Below are 18,398 nucleotides of genomic sequence, written 5' to 3' on the forward strand. Positions count from 1 at the left end.
CCGCTACTTTAGCATACCCTATCCTAGAGGCAACCGTGAATGCTCTCAAAGCATGGACACTGTTAAAACATATGAAAGCATACATTCAAAGGCAAAATTCCGAATTGTAAAATGTCCAAAGATAAGAGCTAAACAAGCAAAAAGAAAAGTATAGCCTCAAACATGCTCTTTTTTTTTTTTGAAATCAAAGAAAGAAAAGGAAACTTAGAGAGAAAAGCACAAGAATGAGAGCAATCACAAGTAAAACCCAATCGTCAAACAAGCGGTCATTTGATAACAACGCCAATGACCCCAAATACGCTAGGTGTTACAAGGTCAAGATCCTCGAACGATCAACTCATCCTAAAACTAATTCTAATCTAAGCATCCAAGAAAACTAAATAAATAAAAGTGAAAAGATAAAATAAGAAGGATCTCACCGAGCATCCAAGCTATGCTATAATAACCAAGGTGAAAGAATAACCACCTTCATGAAGCTTCAAAAACCGTAGCACGAGCAAAACAAGGTGAGAAAGAGAGAAGGACTATATACAAAAATGAAATTGTTAGTAACTTCCAAACAAAAGAAAACTTACTGGAAAACTATGTACAAAAACTTAGAAAAACCATCATCAGCAGCATTGTTAAAATCCCAAAACATCATCATCAAAATCAAGACAACATAACAAACAACATGCCAACTAGACTACCAAAAGTGAAGCAAGAAAACCCACCAAAATCTTTTCAAACATATCCCCATAAGTCCAAGGTGCCTCCCCCTAAACATACCCTAAAACACCCTTTTTAACTCCCCCCCTCACAAAATAAGTGCATCGATCGCGATGCACACAAGCAAGTAAAACTAAAGTGGAGGTATCAAAAAGGGGAAATAAACAACCCAAGGGGGACTAATGGCCACAAGGGCCGGCACCACCATCACCCGCATCCCCATCATAAGAGAAGCCCGATGGGGGGCCATAGGGATCCCAACCACCGGTATAACAGGGTGGCCACCCATAATGACCTTTAAAAAGGTTAAGTTGGGATGCGGTCAACTGGTCATATGGATTGGGTTGAACACAAAGCTCGGGGTGAGTGGGGTGAACATAGGGGTAGTTGGGATCACCTCTATAGTCACTCCCTCCCGAAACCCGGTAATCATAATGACCAGACTCATCGGGAAATCGCGCCTAGGCTCATCGGGGTTTGAGACCCCTTGCCAATAAAGGTACGTAGGGAGGTTGTCACCACCCTAAGATGGCACGTGCCCTAGTTGGGCCGGCACATACGGGTAGTTAACCGGAGGAGTGACCTCCCCCCTACGTACACTAGCATCATACAAGGCGCTAGTTTGAAAAGCTAAGTTTTGGTTGCCGGCATACATACCTTGCATGCTTAATTGCATGCGCTCCATTTACGCTCGCATGGCCGTCATTTTCCGAAGATAGGGATCTTGTTGTTAGTTATGTTGTTGTCGTTGTTGTCTTCTTCATCTTCTTTGTTGATTGAAATGTTGTTGTTGTTGTTGTTCTTCTTCTTCTTCTTCTTCTTCTTCTTTTTCTTCTTCTTCTTCTTCTTCTTCTTCTTCTTCTTCTTCTTCTTCTTCTTCTTCTTCTTCTTCTTCTTCTTCTTCTTCTTCTTCCTCTCCACCACCATTATCACCATCATCATCCTCCTCATTCACATCCTCATCCTTCTTCATATCAACTACCACTTGCCCCCTATCCTTAGGGATAATCCAAACATTCCTAGCTACCCTTCTAATAGAAGTTGCGGCCGGGTTTGGAAGCAAGCAATAGTGCTCATTTCGCACTAACCAAGAATATACATTGGCGTTCCTCGTACTAGTGATGAAGCGTAATGTGTTGAGTTGCTTCAAGTCTAGTAACACGTCTTCACTCCCTCCAACCGGAGTACAAGACCTCAAGAACCTCTCTTGTTTGAAATGAGTAACCAACCTCGTAACCAATCCTCCACAATGAATCTCTCCGGTTTTGGTCCCACTAATTATCGCCTTGCAACACTCCATAAAAATGTACCCAAAATTCACCCTAGGCCAAAAATCCGACTTGGTAGCCATCCAAAGAACCATAATCTCTTCCCTTGAAAGTTTCCCAAGGTCTTGCTTGTTAAAAACGGCATAATCAAGAACCCAATGAAGAATCCTAAGGGCCGGGTGAATAATTTCACTAGCAAGCGACACCTTGGAGTCAAACATTCTCTTCTTAGCAATGGTTCTCTACCATGCAACCTCATTATAAGCAGCCGGGTTGAAAAGGATTTGCTCATAAATATCGGCATAAGGATTGAAACCAAGGGTTCATTGAATTCGTGGAGGGTTAATGTACGCTTGACATTGAACAATTGGAAAGAGATGAGAAAATCAGTATCCCCCACCCTATTGTATTCAAATGTAGAGAAAAAATCAATGGTGGGTTCCAAATATGTTCTAGGAGAAGATTTAACAAACTCGTCCAAATGGAGGTTTCGGAGAAGGATGTCAAGATCGGAATCAATTCCTAACTTGACCATGTCGGCATGATAATAATTTCGGGTTGGCCTAAACTTTCGGGTTTTCATTTTGTTGTAGATTGGAGCTTGTTTAGACCGGTTATAAAATTTGAGAGGGGGTAGAGGTGGAGGTGGGGAATTATCTTGAGGAGTGGAGTTGTGAGGAGGTTGGATATGGGAAGATTGGCCATGGGAGTATTGACCTTGAGAAGATTGACCGGGAGATTGGTGAGAACGCTTCTTGCTACTCTTGCTCTTTCTTAACAAATCCATAATCACCAAATCAAATAACACCAATAACTCAAAGGAATTCACACCAAAAACTACTCAACACCAATACTACCACCAACACTTCACACAACTTCACAACACCACCCAACACTACAAAGTACTTTTTTCAAACAAGATAACAACCAAAATCCAAACAACCAACAAAATTAACGATTAATATAAAAAATAAGCCCAAATCACTCAAAACAATCCCAAAATCACCATACAATTAACCATAATCATCATATTCATACTTAACCAAGGTAAATTAAAATCAATGAATAAAATCAATAAAAATTGACAAAAATAGAGCAAGGATTAGGATTATACCAAAGTTGAAGACACAAATCAAGCACAATAACACCAAAAACGGACCAAGCACTAATCAAGCTTGAAGGTGCTTCAAGAAGCCAATTTTTCCCGATTAATAACGAGAAAGATGATCTAAATTTGATGAAAATGGGGAAAAGTAAAAGATTTTGATGAAAATTTGAGTGAAATTAAGGAAAATGATGTGATATTGATGGGTTGGGGGTTAGGGTTTGAGAGAAGGATGAAAGAGAAAGAGGATAAAAGTGGAGTGTAAAGAGAAAGAAGAGAGGAAAGAGAAGGAGAGGGGGCACGGTTCAAATTGAACCCAGAACGTTGCGCCTTCTCTCGAATCCTCCGCGCCCGCGACAAGCAATCCGCGCCCGCGGGGATCCCACGGGGCAACCGCGCCAACAAACAGCCAAATTTTATACAATTTACCTGATTGGAGGCCCACGCCCTCTCCAGATAAACCGCGCCCGCGGGCAGCCCGCGGGGCAATCGCGGCACCAAACTGATACGATTTTGCATTTTTTTACCTGTTTGCTGAGCCGCGCCCTCTCTAAGATGTCGCGACCTCTTTCTTTCACCCGCGCTCACGGGGGGCCCGCGGGGCAACCGCGAATAGGAACTTATCCGATTTTGCTTTCTAAAGGTGTATAAGCCCCGCTGCCGCTCCATGTCCGCGGGGTGCCCTTTCCCCTGCTTCACAAACTTTTCTTGTACTCTCCTCATCAATCACCCTAGATCAATAGTTGATGGTGGAAGTTAACCTACAAAACAAATAAAAAACAAGAAAAATAGTAAAGACAAAGACTAACAAATAAAAATAAAAGAATGAAAGGAAAAGAGAAAAGAAGTTGAGAATCCGGGTTGCCTCACGTAAGCGCTTTTGTTTAACGTCGTTAGCTCGATGATTACCACCCATTCAAGGTGGTTGTCGGAGAAGCAATGTGTGAACAAGGCCAACAAAAGAACCATCAAAATACTTCTTGAGACGATGGCCATTGACCTTAAACGAAGAAGAAGAATACATCATTGAGACCTCTACAACAGCACTTGAAAAGACATTCTTGACCAAATAGGGACCGCTCCATCTTGACATGAGCTTTTCGGGAACAACTTCAATTTTGAATTGTAGAGAAGAACTTTCTCACCAACACAAAACTCTTTCTTCTCAATAAGCTTGTCATGTGTTTCCTTGGAACGAGCTTTGTACAAACTAGCACAATCATAAGCATCAAGCCAAAGCTCCTCTAGCTTATGAAGATCTAACCACCTTTCTCCCCCGCACTTGCCAAGTCAAAGTTTATTTTCTTGATTGCCCACAAAGCACGGTGTTCAATTTCAACCGGGAGATGGCATGACTTGCCATAGACTAGGCGGTATGGAGTGGTACCTATGGGGGTCTTGAAAGCCGTTCTATAGGCCCAAAGAGCATCATCCAACTTTTCCGACCAATCCTTTCGATTTCTCGCAACCGTCTTTTCATGGATTAGCTTGATTTGACGATTGCAGACTTCCACTTGGCCACTCGATTGAGGATGATATGGGAGGCCAAATCGTTGATGGACTCCATGCTTCCTCGACATCTTTTGAAAGACATGGTGAATAAAATGAGAACCGTTGTTGTTTATCACCGCCTTTGGTACTTTAAATCTTGGAAAGATTATCTTCTTAAACAACTTCATAACCACCTTGTGGTCGTTAGTTAGGGAGGCAATGGCCTCGACCCACTTAGACATATAATCGACCACCACAAGGATATATTGATTTCCAAAAGATGAGAGAAATGTCCCCATAAAATCAATACCCCATACATCAAACACTTCCAACTCGAGTATGGGTTGTTGAGGCATTTCATTTCTCTTGGAGATGTTCCCAACTCTTTGACATCGGTCGCATGTCTTTACAAAACCCCTTGAGTCTTTAAAGAGATGTGGCCACCATAAACCGCTTTGAAGGACCTTAGTGGCGGTCTAAGAGACACCCATATGGCCCCCGCTCGGATCCGAGTGGCACATTTTCAAAACACTAGGCACCTCTTTGTTTGGCACACAACGCCTAAGTAAGCCATCGACCCATCGCTTGTATAAGATAGGATCATCCCACACATAATGCCTTGCCTCTCTCTTGAGCTTCTTTCTTTACTTCTTAGAAAAGGATGGAAGAAAATCCCCACATGCAAGAAAGTTCACTAAATCAGTAAACCATGGGAGCTCCTTTGCTTCAATAGCGTACAAGAAGTCATCAAGCATCCTATCCTCAATTGGAGAACCATCATCATGAATTTGAGAATCTTCTAAATGAGAAAGATGGTTCGCCACAACATTTTCTGCTCCTCTCTTATCCCTAATCTCAATGTCAAAGGTTTGGAGTTCAATAACCCACCGGATCAACCTTGGCTTGGACTCTTTCTTGGCAAAAAGATACTTGAGAGCCGCATGGTCCGTGAAAACAATGGTCTTGGAACCCAATAGATAACAATGGAACTTCTCAAAAGCATGAACTATAGCCAAGAATTCCTTCTCCGTTGTCGTGTAATTCCGTTGAGCTCCATTTAGAGTCTTGGACATATAATAAATCACATGAAGTTTCTTATCCACTCTTTGACCCAAGACACCTCCTATTGCCGAATCACTTGCATCACACATCAACTCAAATGGTAAATCCCATCTTGGAGCTTGAACAATAAGAGTAAAGATTAGAGCTTTCTTCAACTTATTGAATACTTCCAAACATTTGTCATCAAATAAAAACTCGGCATCTTTTTGAAGCAGATCATTGAGGGGATTTGCAATGAGCGAGAAATCCTTGATGAATCTTCTATAAAACCCAGCATGCCCTAAGAAAGATCTCACTCCCTTTACAGTCACCGGAGGTGGAAGCTTTTCAATGACTTTAATTTAGCTTTATCCACCTCTATTCCCTTGTGAGAGATCTTGTGGCCAAGGACTATGCCTTCCTCCACCATGATGTGACATTTCTCCCAATTCAAGACCAAGTTCACCTTCTCACACCTTGCAAGACATTTTTCAAGGTTTTCAAGGCATGCCTACAATGAAATACCTCCTACGGAGAAGTCATCCATAAAAACCTACATATCCTATTCTATCATATCTCTAAATATACTCATCATGTATCTTTCAAATGTCGCGGGAGCATTACAAAGGCCGAACGACATTCTCCTATAAGCAAATGTACCATATGGACAAGTGAAGGTTGTTTTCTCTTGGTCATCGGGGTGGATAGGGATTTGGAAAAATCTCGAATAACCATCAAGAAAACAATAGAATTTGTGCCTTGTTAGTCTCTCAAGAATTTGATCAATAAAAGGAAGGGGGAAATGATCTTTCTTTGTAGATGTGTGATATGTCCAATTTATATAGTGTTTTACCCCCGTCCCGTGGTCATAATTAGTAGTGTTTTTGGCTCTTTAGAGCACTTTTATTACTAATTTGTGTTTTCTAGCGTTTTTGTAGCTTTGCTTGAGTTTTATAGGAAATTGCACACTTGGAGCGTTTTCTGGGTTTTTCCCGAAGCAACTACAAGCATTAGGAGGACACGACCGTTTTTGAAGCCCAGGACCGGTTAGAGCCGGTGATTAAGGGCTCGGTATGTGATACCGGGGCATATGGATCGAGTATTCAAGACCCGAAGAGGAAATTCGGATTGGGCCGAAGAATGGATCCCAATCGAAGTCCAAGCCTTGAAGAAGAAGTCAGGCCCGATCGGGCAGGCGCACACAAAGAAGCGGCACCAAGAAGGCGCGCCCGATCGGGTGAGCGTAAGCTCGATCAGGCGCGGCGCGCCAGGAATGGCGAAGGAAAAAAAGGCGGGCCCGATCGGGCGGCCCTTCGCCCGATTGGGCGCGTGTTTTTTAGAGGACCTGATTAGTTTTCGATTAGGATTAGTTTTAGGGATGTTTGAGTACGATTTTTGTACGTAATTTTGATTACATTTTCTTTTAGACTTTCTCTCTCTACTAAGGATATTTTCTCTCTCTTAAATTCTCTCAACTTTGTTCTTAACTCCATTCCTTAATCCAGATTTCTTTTGGTAACAATTTCTTCTCTTTTAATTTTAGTTATTTTCTTTAATTCTTTCATCATGTCTTGCTTTATTGTTTTGATTAGTTTAGGTTTAATTATGTCTGAGTAGTTTTATTTCTAGGGTTTATGGGGATCTAATAAATAATATGAAGGGGTAATTTGTGATTGTTGATTATCAATGCTTGATTAATTTCCTATTGATTGATTTAATGCTATTCAATTAGGTTTGGCCAGATTTAATTGTATGAGTTTAGCAATATTAATTCGAGATTCGACAGATGAGAATTGATGTTTAGGTTTAGTTTCAATAGGCGGATTAGTTTATAAATGGTTAAGTCGAGATTCGAGAGATGAGATTTAATACCGGTAAATTAACTCTGTGATTATAATACGTAACGAAAGCCCTTTATAATATGATTAATTGATGCTTGATGATTGCTTATTATGATTTGCCCTGGAATATTGTTTATTAGTGAACCTATGCCCTAGGTTTCCCTTCATTGATTTATACCCTTTTTATTCCCTTCCTACTCTTACCTTTTTACAACAATTTGTTACTTGATAATTTAGATTGCATTTAATTAATTAGGGGTAAATTGACTTGTTTCCTTGTGGTTCGACCCTTCTTCCCTATCTATATAGTTAGTGGATTTAGGTTTTATTTTTTATTAGGTGAATACGACTTGAGCCTGTCAAAATTTGGCGTCGTTGCCGGGGAAACGGTTTTATTTTTATTTTCTGATTATTTTTTGTAGTCTAGATTATCCCCTCTTGTCTCAGAGAACGTTAGTTCTTTGAGGCAATTCTCATATTTGTCTTGTAGTTCCTTGTTTATGCCCAAGTGTTCCTGATCAGGTTACATTCCATTCGATCCTGAGATCGAGCGCTCGTTCCATAGGCAAAGGAACCTTTAAAGACAAATTCTGGCGCGTTCTGAGGAAGACAACAATCGAAGAGACCCTCCATCTGATTCTAGTGACACAGAAATTCCTTCAGATACAGAATCAGAGATGACGGCTCAAAAGAAACTCAGTGACTACTCGCAGCCGAAGCTCACAGATTTCCCGCACCTTACTCCCACTCCGGCTCTAGATGGAGTTCAATTTGAGATCAAGCCCCAATTTATCACTATGATAGAGAGGAAGCAATTCAGTGGAGCTAAGGGTGAAGATCCTAATCTCACATTGCCGATTTCTGCCAGTATTGTAACACCATTAGACAAGTCGAGGTCACGCATGACCAAATCAGGGAGATTTTTTTCCCTTTTCATTATGTGGCAAAGCTAAATTATGGTTTAATGGTTTGAATAGAACTGCACTTGGTTTGAATTTCTATAATAAATATTATCCTGCAGAGAGAACAACTGTACTAAGGAGTGTTATTCAGAACTTCGCTCAAGAGGCCGATGAAACTCTACATGAGGCTTGGGAGAGTTCAAGAATCTACAGAGGGAATGCCCGGCCCCCACCACAATCTAGCACAATGGCAATTGATCCAAGCTTTCTACAATGGACTTGGAATTTAAATGTGGACGATGCAGGACAGGTTATCAAAGATATGGCAATACACAATTCCCAATACGGGAATCCAAGAGGGTTTGCAAATAAAGGAAAACATAATGTCGATTTTGTATCCTTTTTGCAAGCTCAATTAACATCTATTTGTCAAAAATTAGATAATCTTACTGCTACTCCTAACTCTGTAGCTAATGTTTCTGTTGTTGCTAATAATGAAGCTTTTTGTGAAAATTGTGGAATTGTAGGGCATTGGGAGAAAAATTGTAGGAGTTCCATGGAACAAGTTAATGCCTTTCAAACATATAGGCAAAATAACCCATATTCCAATTCTTTTAATCATGGCTATCGGAACCATCCATATCTTTCATACCGGAGCACCAATGTACAAAACCCTCCACCTCCACAACAACCACAACAGCAACCCCCTCCACAGCAGAAATATTACCATCCTAATTTTGGCCAGAAAAGCCAAGTACAACCCTCATCATCTTCTGACCCTGCCATGACAGAAATTAAAGCAATGCTTACTAATATGCAGAAGCATATGGAGAGTAGGGATACGCAAATTGATTCTATTTTAGCCCATAATAAAATCATGGATAATCAAATTGCACAACTTTCATCTACCGTACAATCCCGTCAGCAGGGAGCTCTACCATCACAACCTATCCATCCTACATATCATGCCAATGCAATCACTCTAAGGAGTGGTTCACATTATGATGGACCTCCTATGCCAAAGGAAGATGGACCAGTTCCTGATCCAGACTCCTCTATACCAAACGCTAATCCTGCTAACCCTGTAGGGCTACAAACAGATACTAACCCTTCTAATGTTTCTTTGCAGGGTAAATCTCAGGATAAGGGAGGAGATGTTCAGAGCCCGGTTATCAAACTACCTTTCCCTAATAGACAATTGAAGAGTAAGTTTGATAAGCAATTTGGTAAGTTCTTAGAGGTTGTGAAAAATCTTCAGGTAACAGTTCCTTTCACTGATTTAATCACTCAGGTTCCTGCATATGCTAAATTTATGAAAGACATTCTGACTAGGAAAAGGGCCTTTAATGAAGTAGAAACTGTAGCTTTCACAAAGGAGTGTAGCACCTTATTGCAAAATAAATCCCCTCCTAAATTAAAGGATCCCGGTAGTTTTTCTATCCCTTGTCATATAGGGAATGTTTTTATTGATAAAGCTTTGTGTGATTTGGGTGCTAGTGTCAGTGTTATGCCATCGTATGTCTGTGCTAAAATTAATATGGGAGAATTAAAAGTTACTAATATAACTTTGCAAATGGCAGATCGTTAAAATACTCCCTAGGTATTTTAGAGGATGTCCCTGTCAGAGTTGGTAAATTTTTTATTCCTGTTGGTTTTGTTGTTTTAGACATGGCAGAGGACACACAAATACCCATTATATTAGGTAGGCCTTTCCTCCATACTGCAGGAGCCATTATTGATGTGAAAAATGGTAAACTAACCCTTTCTGTTGGTGATGATAATGTTACTTTTAATTTAGGGAAAGTTTTGAAAGGGCATATGCATGCTAGAGGAAAATTGTTGTTATATTGATGTAATTGATATAATGGACGATAGCTTACCACAGGTTCTTGCAAGGGATCCCCTAGAGGAAATTCTTTGTGGGAATTTATTTGTAGATAATGCAAGCGTCTGGGGTAATGAAGTACAAGATATTGAAAGAGCTCTTTCCCTAAAAGAGTTAGACCCCAAGGAAACAATGAAGGTAGTAAATTTAGTTCAGGAATCGAAACCTGCAGAGGTCAAGAAACCTTTACTAAAACCTCTCCCTTCTCATTTAAAATATATTTTTTTGGATGAACATGAACTATACCCCATGATCATCAGTACTGCACTTAATGACCTACAAACTTCCCAACTTCTAAGGGTTCTTCAAACCCATAAGAAAGCCACTGGGTACAGTATTGATGATCTCAAGGGTATAATCCCTGATTTTTGTATGCACAGGATACATCTAGAGGATAACTATAAGCCCTGCATTCAACCCCAAAGAAGATTAAATCCTAACATGCAGGAAGTAGTCAAGAAAGAGGTTATGAAATTACTTGATGCAGGTATTATCTATCCTATTTCTGACTCCAAGTGGGTAAGTCCTGTGCAGGTAGTGCCAAAAAAAAGGTGGGATGACTGTGATCACTAATGAAAAAAATGAATTAATTCCCACTAGAAGTGTAACAGAGTGGCGTATGTGTATTGATTATCGTAGACTGAATATCGCCACTAAAAAGGACCACTTCCCCCTCCCCTTTATAGATCAAATGCTTGAGAGGTTAGCTAAACATAAGTTCTTTTGCTATTTGGATGGATATTCGGGATTTTTCCAAATTCCGATTCACTTTGAAGATCAGGAAAAGACAACCTTTACATGCCCTTATGGCACTTTTGCATATCATAGAATGCCCTTTGGTTTATGTAATGCTCCCGCTACCTTTCAACGTTGTATGATGAGCATCTTTTCTGATTTCATAGAGTCTATTATGGAAGTCTTTATGGATTGTTTTAGCGTGTATGGTTCTTCATTTGATTCATGTCTAATTAATCTCGCTAAATTTTAAAACGATGTGAAGAATGCAACTTAGTTCTAAACTGGAAGAAATGTCACTTTATGGTGACAGAGGGAGTAGTTCTAGGTCACATTGTATCTGACAAGGGCATACAAGTTGACAAAGCTAAGATTTCAGTGATTGAGCAATTACCTTCCCCAGTTAATGTTAAGGGAGTTAGAAGTTTCTTGGGTCATGCGGGGTTCTATTGTCGTTTTATCAAAGATTTTTCTAAAATTGCTAAACCACTGACTCAGCTTTTGCTCAAAGATGCCCCTTTTATTTTTACTGACGAGTGTCTTGAGGCTTTCAACAGGATTAAGCAGGCTTTAATATCGGAACCCATCATATGTGCTCCCGATTGGAATCTCCCTTTCGAGATCATGTGTGATGCAAGTGACTTTGCACTAGGAGTGGTGCTCGGACAAAGAAAGGACAAGGTTTTGCATGCTATTTATTATGCGAGCAAAACTTTGGATGAAGCCCAAGTCAACTATGCCACTACGGAGAAGGAGTTTCTTGCTGTTATATATGCTTTAGAAAAATTTAGATCATATCTTGTTGGTTCTAAAGTCATTGTTTTTACTGACCACGCAGCGTTGAAGTATTTGATAGATAAGGCGGAATCAAAGCCAAGGCTACTCCGAAGGGTTCTTTTGCTCCAAGATTTTAATATCGAAATAAAAGATAAAAAGGGAGCAGAGAACGTAGTGGCAGACCACTTGTCTCGTATCAGGTATGATGAGGGTAAGGATTCTCTTCCTATAGATGATTCTTTCCCTGATGACAATCTATATGCAGTTGTAGAGCAACACCCATGGAATGCCGACTTTGCTTATTATTTAGTGGGTGGTACTCTACCTCCTGACTTGTCCTACCAACAAAAAAAGAAATTCCTTTCTGATGTTAAACATTATTTTTGGGATGATCCTTTTTTGTTTCGTGAGTGTGCAGATGGATTATTTCGCAGGTGTATTCCCGAATGGGAAGTCCACGGTGTGCTTACTAGTTTCCACACCTCGCCATATGGAGGACATCATGGCCCCACTAAAACAGTGGCCAAGATCAATGAGTCAGGTTTTTATTGGCCTACAATGTTTAAGGATGCTAACACTTTTATGCAGGCTTGTGACTCTTGCCAGAGGACTGGCAACATCTCGCGGCGGCATGCGATGCCTCAAATTGGAATTTTGGAAGTTGAAATTTTTTATGTTTGGGGCGTTGATTACATGGGACCGTTTCCTTCTTCAAAAAGGAACCGCTATATACTTGTCGCCGTCGACTATGTATCCAAGTGGGTTGAGGCCATCGCTACTCCTACTAATGATGCCAAGGTGGTCCACAGACTTTTTAATAAGACCATCTTTCCGAGATTTGGCGTGCCTAGAGCTATAATTAGTGACGGAGGATCTCACTTTCATGAGCGGAAGTTAGACACCCTCCTCAAAAAGTATAGTGTCTACCATAGGACAGGTTTAGCCTACCATCCCCAAACTAGTGGCCAAGTTGAAGTTTCTAACCGTGAGATCAAGGCCATTCTAGAGAAGGTGGTGGCAATGTCAAGGAAAGATTGGAGCGATAAGTTGGATGACACCCTTTGGGCGTACAAAACTGCGTTTAAGACCCCTATAGGTACTAATCCATATAGACTCGTGTACGGTAAAGCATGTCACCTCCTGGTGGAATTAGAATACAAGGCATATTGGGCTATTAAGGAGCTCAATTTGGATGCCAAATTAGCAGGAGAAAAGAGGTTAATTCAACTTAACCAACTCGATGAGTTTAGGTTGACGGCCTATGATAGTGCTCGTGTCTACAAGGAGAAGACAAAGAGATGGCACAACAAGATGATCCTTCCGAGAGAATTCAAAGAGGGTGATAAAGTGTTGTTGTTCAACTCTAGACTTAAACTATTCCCAGGAAAGTTGAGGGCAAGGTGGTCGGGTCCTTTTACTGTAAAATGGGCCAATAAATTCTGTTCTGTGGAGGTTTTCGATGAACATGGTAACGAGTTCAAGGTTAATGGCCAAAGACTCAAGCTATATCATGAGGGGGCTACGATTGGTGCAGTTGAATTACTTCACCTAAGCGGTTCCGATTCATTTTGAGCTTCAATGTGGTATGAGGGTCGTGCGGGACCTATATAAACCAGCGCTTTGCGGGAGGCAACCCGTATTTCTTGCTTTCTAGACTAGTTTTTCATTATTTTTTTTATTTTTTTATTTTATTTAGAGATGTGAGGAGTGTGAAAGTTTACGCTTCATAAGTGTTTTTGTACAGGTTTTAGATCATAAAGTACGTAGTTTTCAGGATAAGAAGGTGAAGAAAAGAGAAGCTCCAGATTGGGTACGGGCCCGATCGGGCGAGGTTCGCCCGATCGGACGCGCACCTGAAGGTCATAATCGAGCAATATTTTGCCCGATCGGGCGCGAAACATGGATTTTATCGGAGCACATATTCGCCCGATCGGGCGCGCAAGGTAGAAAATCAAGGGTAATTTGCCCAATCGGGCGGAAATTTAGAGAAATCGAGTGCCACAAAAAGAAATATCGGGCAAAAATTTTGGCGATTCCGAGGTTCGAGTTCGCGCCTAATTGGGCGGAGGTCGCCCTATCGGGCGCGCATTTCACATATCAGATAATCCTATATTCGCCCGATCGGGCGAGGCTTGCCTGATAGGGCGCGCCTAAATATTTCGGGCATTTAAACTCTTTTCTCCCCCCTTTCTTTTCTTTTTCTTTCTTACTTCTTCTTCTTCATTCACACTTTCTCTCTCTAAAACCTCCATTTTCAAACCTCCAAACTCACTTTCTTTCCAAGATCTTCTCAAATTCATCCATCAAAACCCAAAATTTTTTACATATTCTTAATCCTCACACCTTCCTCTACATTTTCCACCAACTTTCTCCCACTTTCTCTCAAAATTTCTTAAAACCCTTAGAGAGAGAAAGCTTCAATACCCAAATTTTTCACTACAAATGGCTTCCAAACGATCTAGACAACAAAGGGGTGAAAGTTCTAGGCAACAACAACCGATGGTCGACCCGGAGCTTCAAATACCGGGATGGGAGGAGGTTGTTATCACCTCAACGGAACAACGGGCTAGGATGCTCAACCTCATCCAGAGGCAGGTAATCTCTACTCGTTTCGTTCATCATCCTACATTAACTAGGCTAGGTCTTGATAAACCCATAGAGAAATTGTTTAAGGGTATAGGAATGAGTGGTTTCTTCCAAATGCATCATGATACCTATGATTATTTGACATTAGAATTTATTTCTAGTTTCAATGTTATTAAAATGAATGCTTTAATCACTCATGTACAATTCCGATTGCTAAACAATGATGTGTGATTAACTTTAAAAGAATTTGGTAAATTGTTTGAGCTTAAATCGGACAAACCTATTGACCCCTCCCAAGACCACATTGTCGTAGTCTGCAAGAGACTCACTGGGGAGGGTTTGCTCAACCTCCAACACGCCAAAGGGACGTGGATTCAACATCCCATCCCAAAGTTTTGGCAAAGGTTTGCCGGCCTCACAATTTTTGGGAGGCATGAACCGGCAAACGTTAGGAGGGATGAACTTGAATTGTTGGCTTCCTATATGATTCCTAACGCTGAGAAACTAAACATACCACATAGGATAGCTCAACATTTTCAAAGGGTGGCCAATGCAGCCGAGGGGGCTAGGTCTAGGGCGCCTATCTACTTTGGGGGGTTGGTGACCCATATTGCTGTTAAACACCTAGGATGGAACCCGACCGGACATAGGAAAGTGGTGGGTTCAACCCTCATGGACCTAGCTTACTTAGGGGGCCTAAACTTGGTGCAACCTATGGGCAATGAGACTTGGTGGATAGTCCACCGGGAATCGGGTAGGAGAGACCAAACATTCACACTACCTAACCCCGCCTTGACCAAATTTGAGAAGGAGAAGCCTTCTTATACTGTTGAGATAAACGATCAAGGCGAGGTTCAAGAACCTCACCTTTCACCACAACCCCTCCATTCCCCCCAACACCATTCACCACACTTCCAACTACCACCCCAAACCTACACCTATGGCATGCCCACCTCCTCCGTCGATTATAACATCGACCCCCATGCTCCTTATGACTTTTTGGCTTTTCGAAGCCAACTTGACCGCAGAGAGAGGGGGCAAGGGAGAGTGGATGGCATGGTGCAAAACCTAGACTCTAGGTTAGGCACTTTGGATATGCGGGTAGGTCATGTAGAGAGAAACCTTAGAAGGGGTTTATACCCTATGTACGATGACTATGCACGCCGAGGGGCTATTCCCCCCGAGGCATTAGTTCCCGATTGGTTCCAATACCCCCAAGGAGGGTATTCCACCCTCGGAGCTTTTGGTACTTATGTGGACTACTCTTCAGTCCATGGATATGGGGGTGATGCTCCTTTTGGGGGTATGGGGGGAAATGTAGACCCTAACTACTTTGTAGATGGTTCGAGCTATGGTGGTGCTGGAACGAGCCAGGGTGGTGCCGGCTCGAGTTATGGAGGAGGCTACGAGAGGATGGATGATGACGAGGAGTAGCTTCTTCTAGCTACCCTCCCAAGTCAATGAGGGCATTGCTTGATTTGGCTTGGGGGGAGATTTCTTGTATATATGGTAAATCTTTCTCTCTTTTCTCTATTTTTTTTTTCTTTTCTATTATAGATTTTATTTTCTTTCTAGTGTAATTTTTATTGCTTTCCTTTATGAAAAATACAAAAAAAAAAAAATTCAAAAATATAAAAAATTCAAAAATACGTTCCAATGAATTGTAAATCATGCTTCCCTGTGTCCCATACTTGAAAAATATTGTTTTGATTCTTGGTATATGATAATGAGCTTTGTGAATTTGTTGATCATGATTTGAAGTTTAATTGTTTGGATTCCTAAACATGCGTCAATTTTGCCAACTATTTGTGAATATAGTGCTTGACTAGTTGGTTAGGAATGTGTGATAGTTCCTGGTATGTCAAGGAATTTGAGTATTAGTTTGCAACTATTAGTAATGTTTGTATGGCTCAATATTATGCACATTGAGGAGGACGAAGGCATTTGTTCTCTTAGGTAGCCTTCAGACGATATTCGATACATTTGTTCCCTTCTTGTTACCCATGTTGTTGCTTGTGCCCTTTTATTGTTTATTTAGCCACATTACAAGCCTATATGAGCCCCATTGGTTACTAGTCCCAATCTTGGCTTGGGGAGCTATTAGTTGGTGAGGTGAGGGAGTTGTGGTGCGCATATCACTTGCACAATGTGGGAATAAAAGAAGAGTGATTGTTCTTTGATATTATGATTAAAAAATATTGATGTTTTGTGTTTCAAAGTTGAAAATTTCCAATATGAGGTAAAAAGAAAAAAAAGAGCAAAGAAAAAAGTTGTCTCATATGTTCAAATGTTCTATTTGAAGGTTACTCAAGAAAAAAAAAAGAAAAAAAAAGTTCAAGTTTGAAAAAAAAAAAGAAAGAAAAAGAATAAGTAGTTCAAAGTTTGTTTTAATTCACTCTATTTCATATTATCATACTTTGTGAGTGAATATGTAAGTGTTAGGATTGTGTTGTGTATATGATTGTTTGGTTAATTGTTGTGGAGTTGAGTTGTGATTGGAGATGTTTTGGTCATCACTTGTTGTGACCTTGGGTTTTATTAGGATATGGCTCCCTTAAGCATGGATTTACTCTTACATTTTCCTAAATTTATCCTACCCTTTACCCTACCCTTACATTACAAGCTTTAAAGACCTTCCGACCTTTGTGCATAAGAGTTGTATGAATGTGAAAGTGTTGTTTATCAATGCAAGTTATGATTTGACATATTTTGAGTCGACTAGTAGGTTGAGCGTTCATTGTTTTAAACACACGAGAATGTGAGTTGGGAGGGCATTGTTCACAAATAAAGGGGTTGGTTGGAGAGCAATCGAGTACATCTTTTACTCGCCACATAAATGAGAGTTGAGTGTGTGAGCACTAGTCTTGAATTTTCTATGATTATGTGGTTTGCTCTACTTGACAATTGTTGGGGAGGAAGGATGATTTGATAATGAGATTGATTGACATTGAAGCATGTTCATTAGATTTGCCTTGAATCGTTTGTGCTTGATTTGTTTATTTGGGATGAATTGAAGCATGTTTTATATGTTCATTGATGAGCTCTTTGCTTAGGGACAAGCAAAGGTTTGGCTTGGGGGAGTTTGATATGTCCAATTTATATAGTGTTTTACCCCCGTCCCGTGGTCATAATTAGTAGTGTTTTTAGCTCTTTAGAGCCACTTTTATTACTAATTTGTGTTTTCTAGTGTTTTTGTAGCTTTGCTTGAGTTTTGTAGGAAATTGCACACTTGGAGCGTTTTCCGGGTTTTTCACGAAGCAACTACGAGCATTAGGAGGACAGGACCGTTTTTGAAGCCCAAGACCGGTTAGAGCCGATGATTAAGGGTTCGGTATGTGATACCGGGGCATATAGATCGAGTATTCAAGACCCGAAGAGGAAATCCGGATTGGCCGAAGAATCGAGCCCAATCGAAGTCCAAGCCTTGAAGAAGAAGCCGGGCCCGATCGGGCAAGTTTGCGCCCGATCAGGCGGGCGCGCACAAAGCAGCGGCACCAAGAAGGCGCGCCCGATCGGGCGCGGCGCGCCAGGAAGGGCGAAGAAAAAAAGGCGGGCCCGAATTGGCGGCCCTTCGCTCGATCGGGCGCGTGTTTTTTAGAGGACCTGATTAGTTTTTTATTAGGATTTATTTAGGGATGTTTAAGTACGATTTTTGTACATAATTTTGATTACCTTTTCTTTTAGACTTTCTCTCTCTAGTTAGGATATTTTCTCTCTCTTAAATTCTCTCAACTTTGTTCTTAACTCCATTCCTTAATCTAGATTTCTTTTGGTAACTATTTCTTCTCTTTTAATTTTAGTTATTTTCTTTAATTCTTTCATCATGTCTTCCTTTATTGTTTTGATTAGTTTAGATTTAATTATGTCTGAGTAGTTTTATTTCTAGGGTTTATGGGGATCTAATAAATAATATTGATCAAGTCGGTTTCCGCATATTGCCCGGGCAAAGGCGCCCTCTCGAGGCTGAAGGGGTAATTTGTGATTGTTGATTATCAATGCTTGATTAATTTCCTATTGGTTGATTTAATGCTATGCAATTAGGTTTGGCCAGATTTAATT

The sequence above is a fragment of the Chenopodium album genome, chromosome 9 (assembly GCF_948465745.1).
Source record: "Chenopodium album chromosome 9, dcCheAlbu1.1, whole genome shotgun sequence".
Classification (NCBI taxonomy): domain Eukaryota; kingdom Viridiplantae; phylum Streptophyta; class Magnoliopsida; order Caryophyllales; family Amaranthaceae; genus Chenopodium; species Chenopodium album.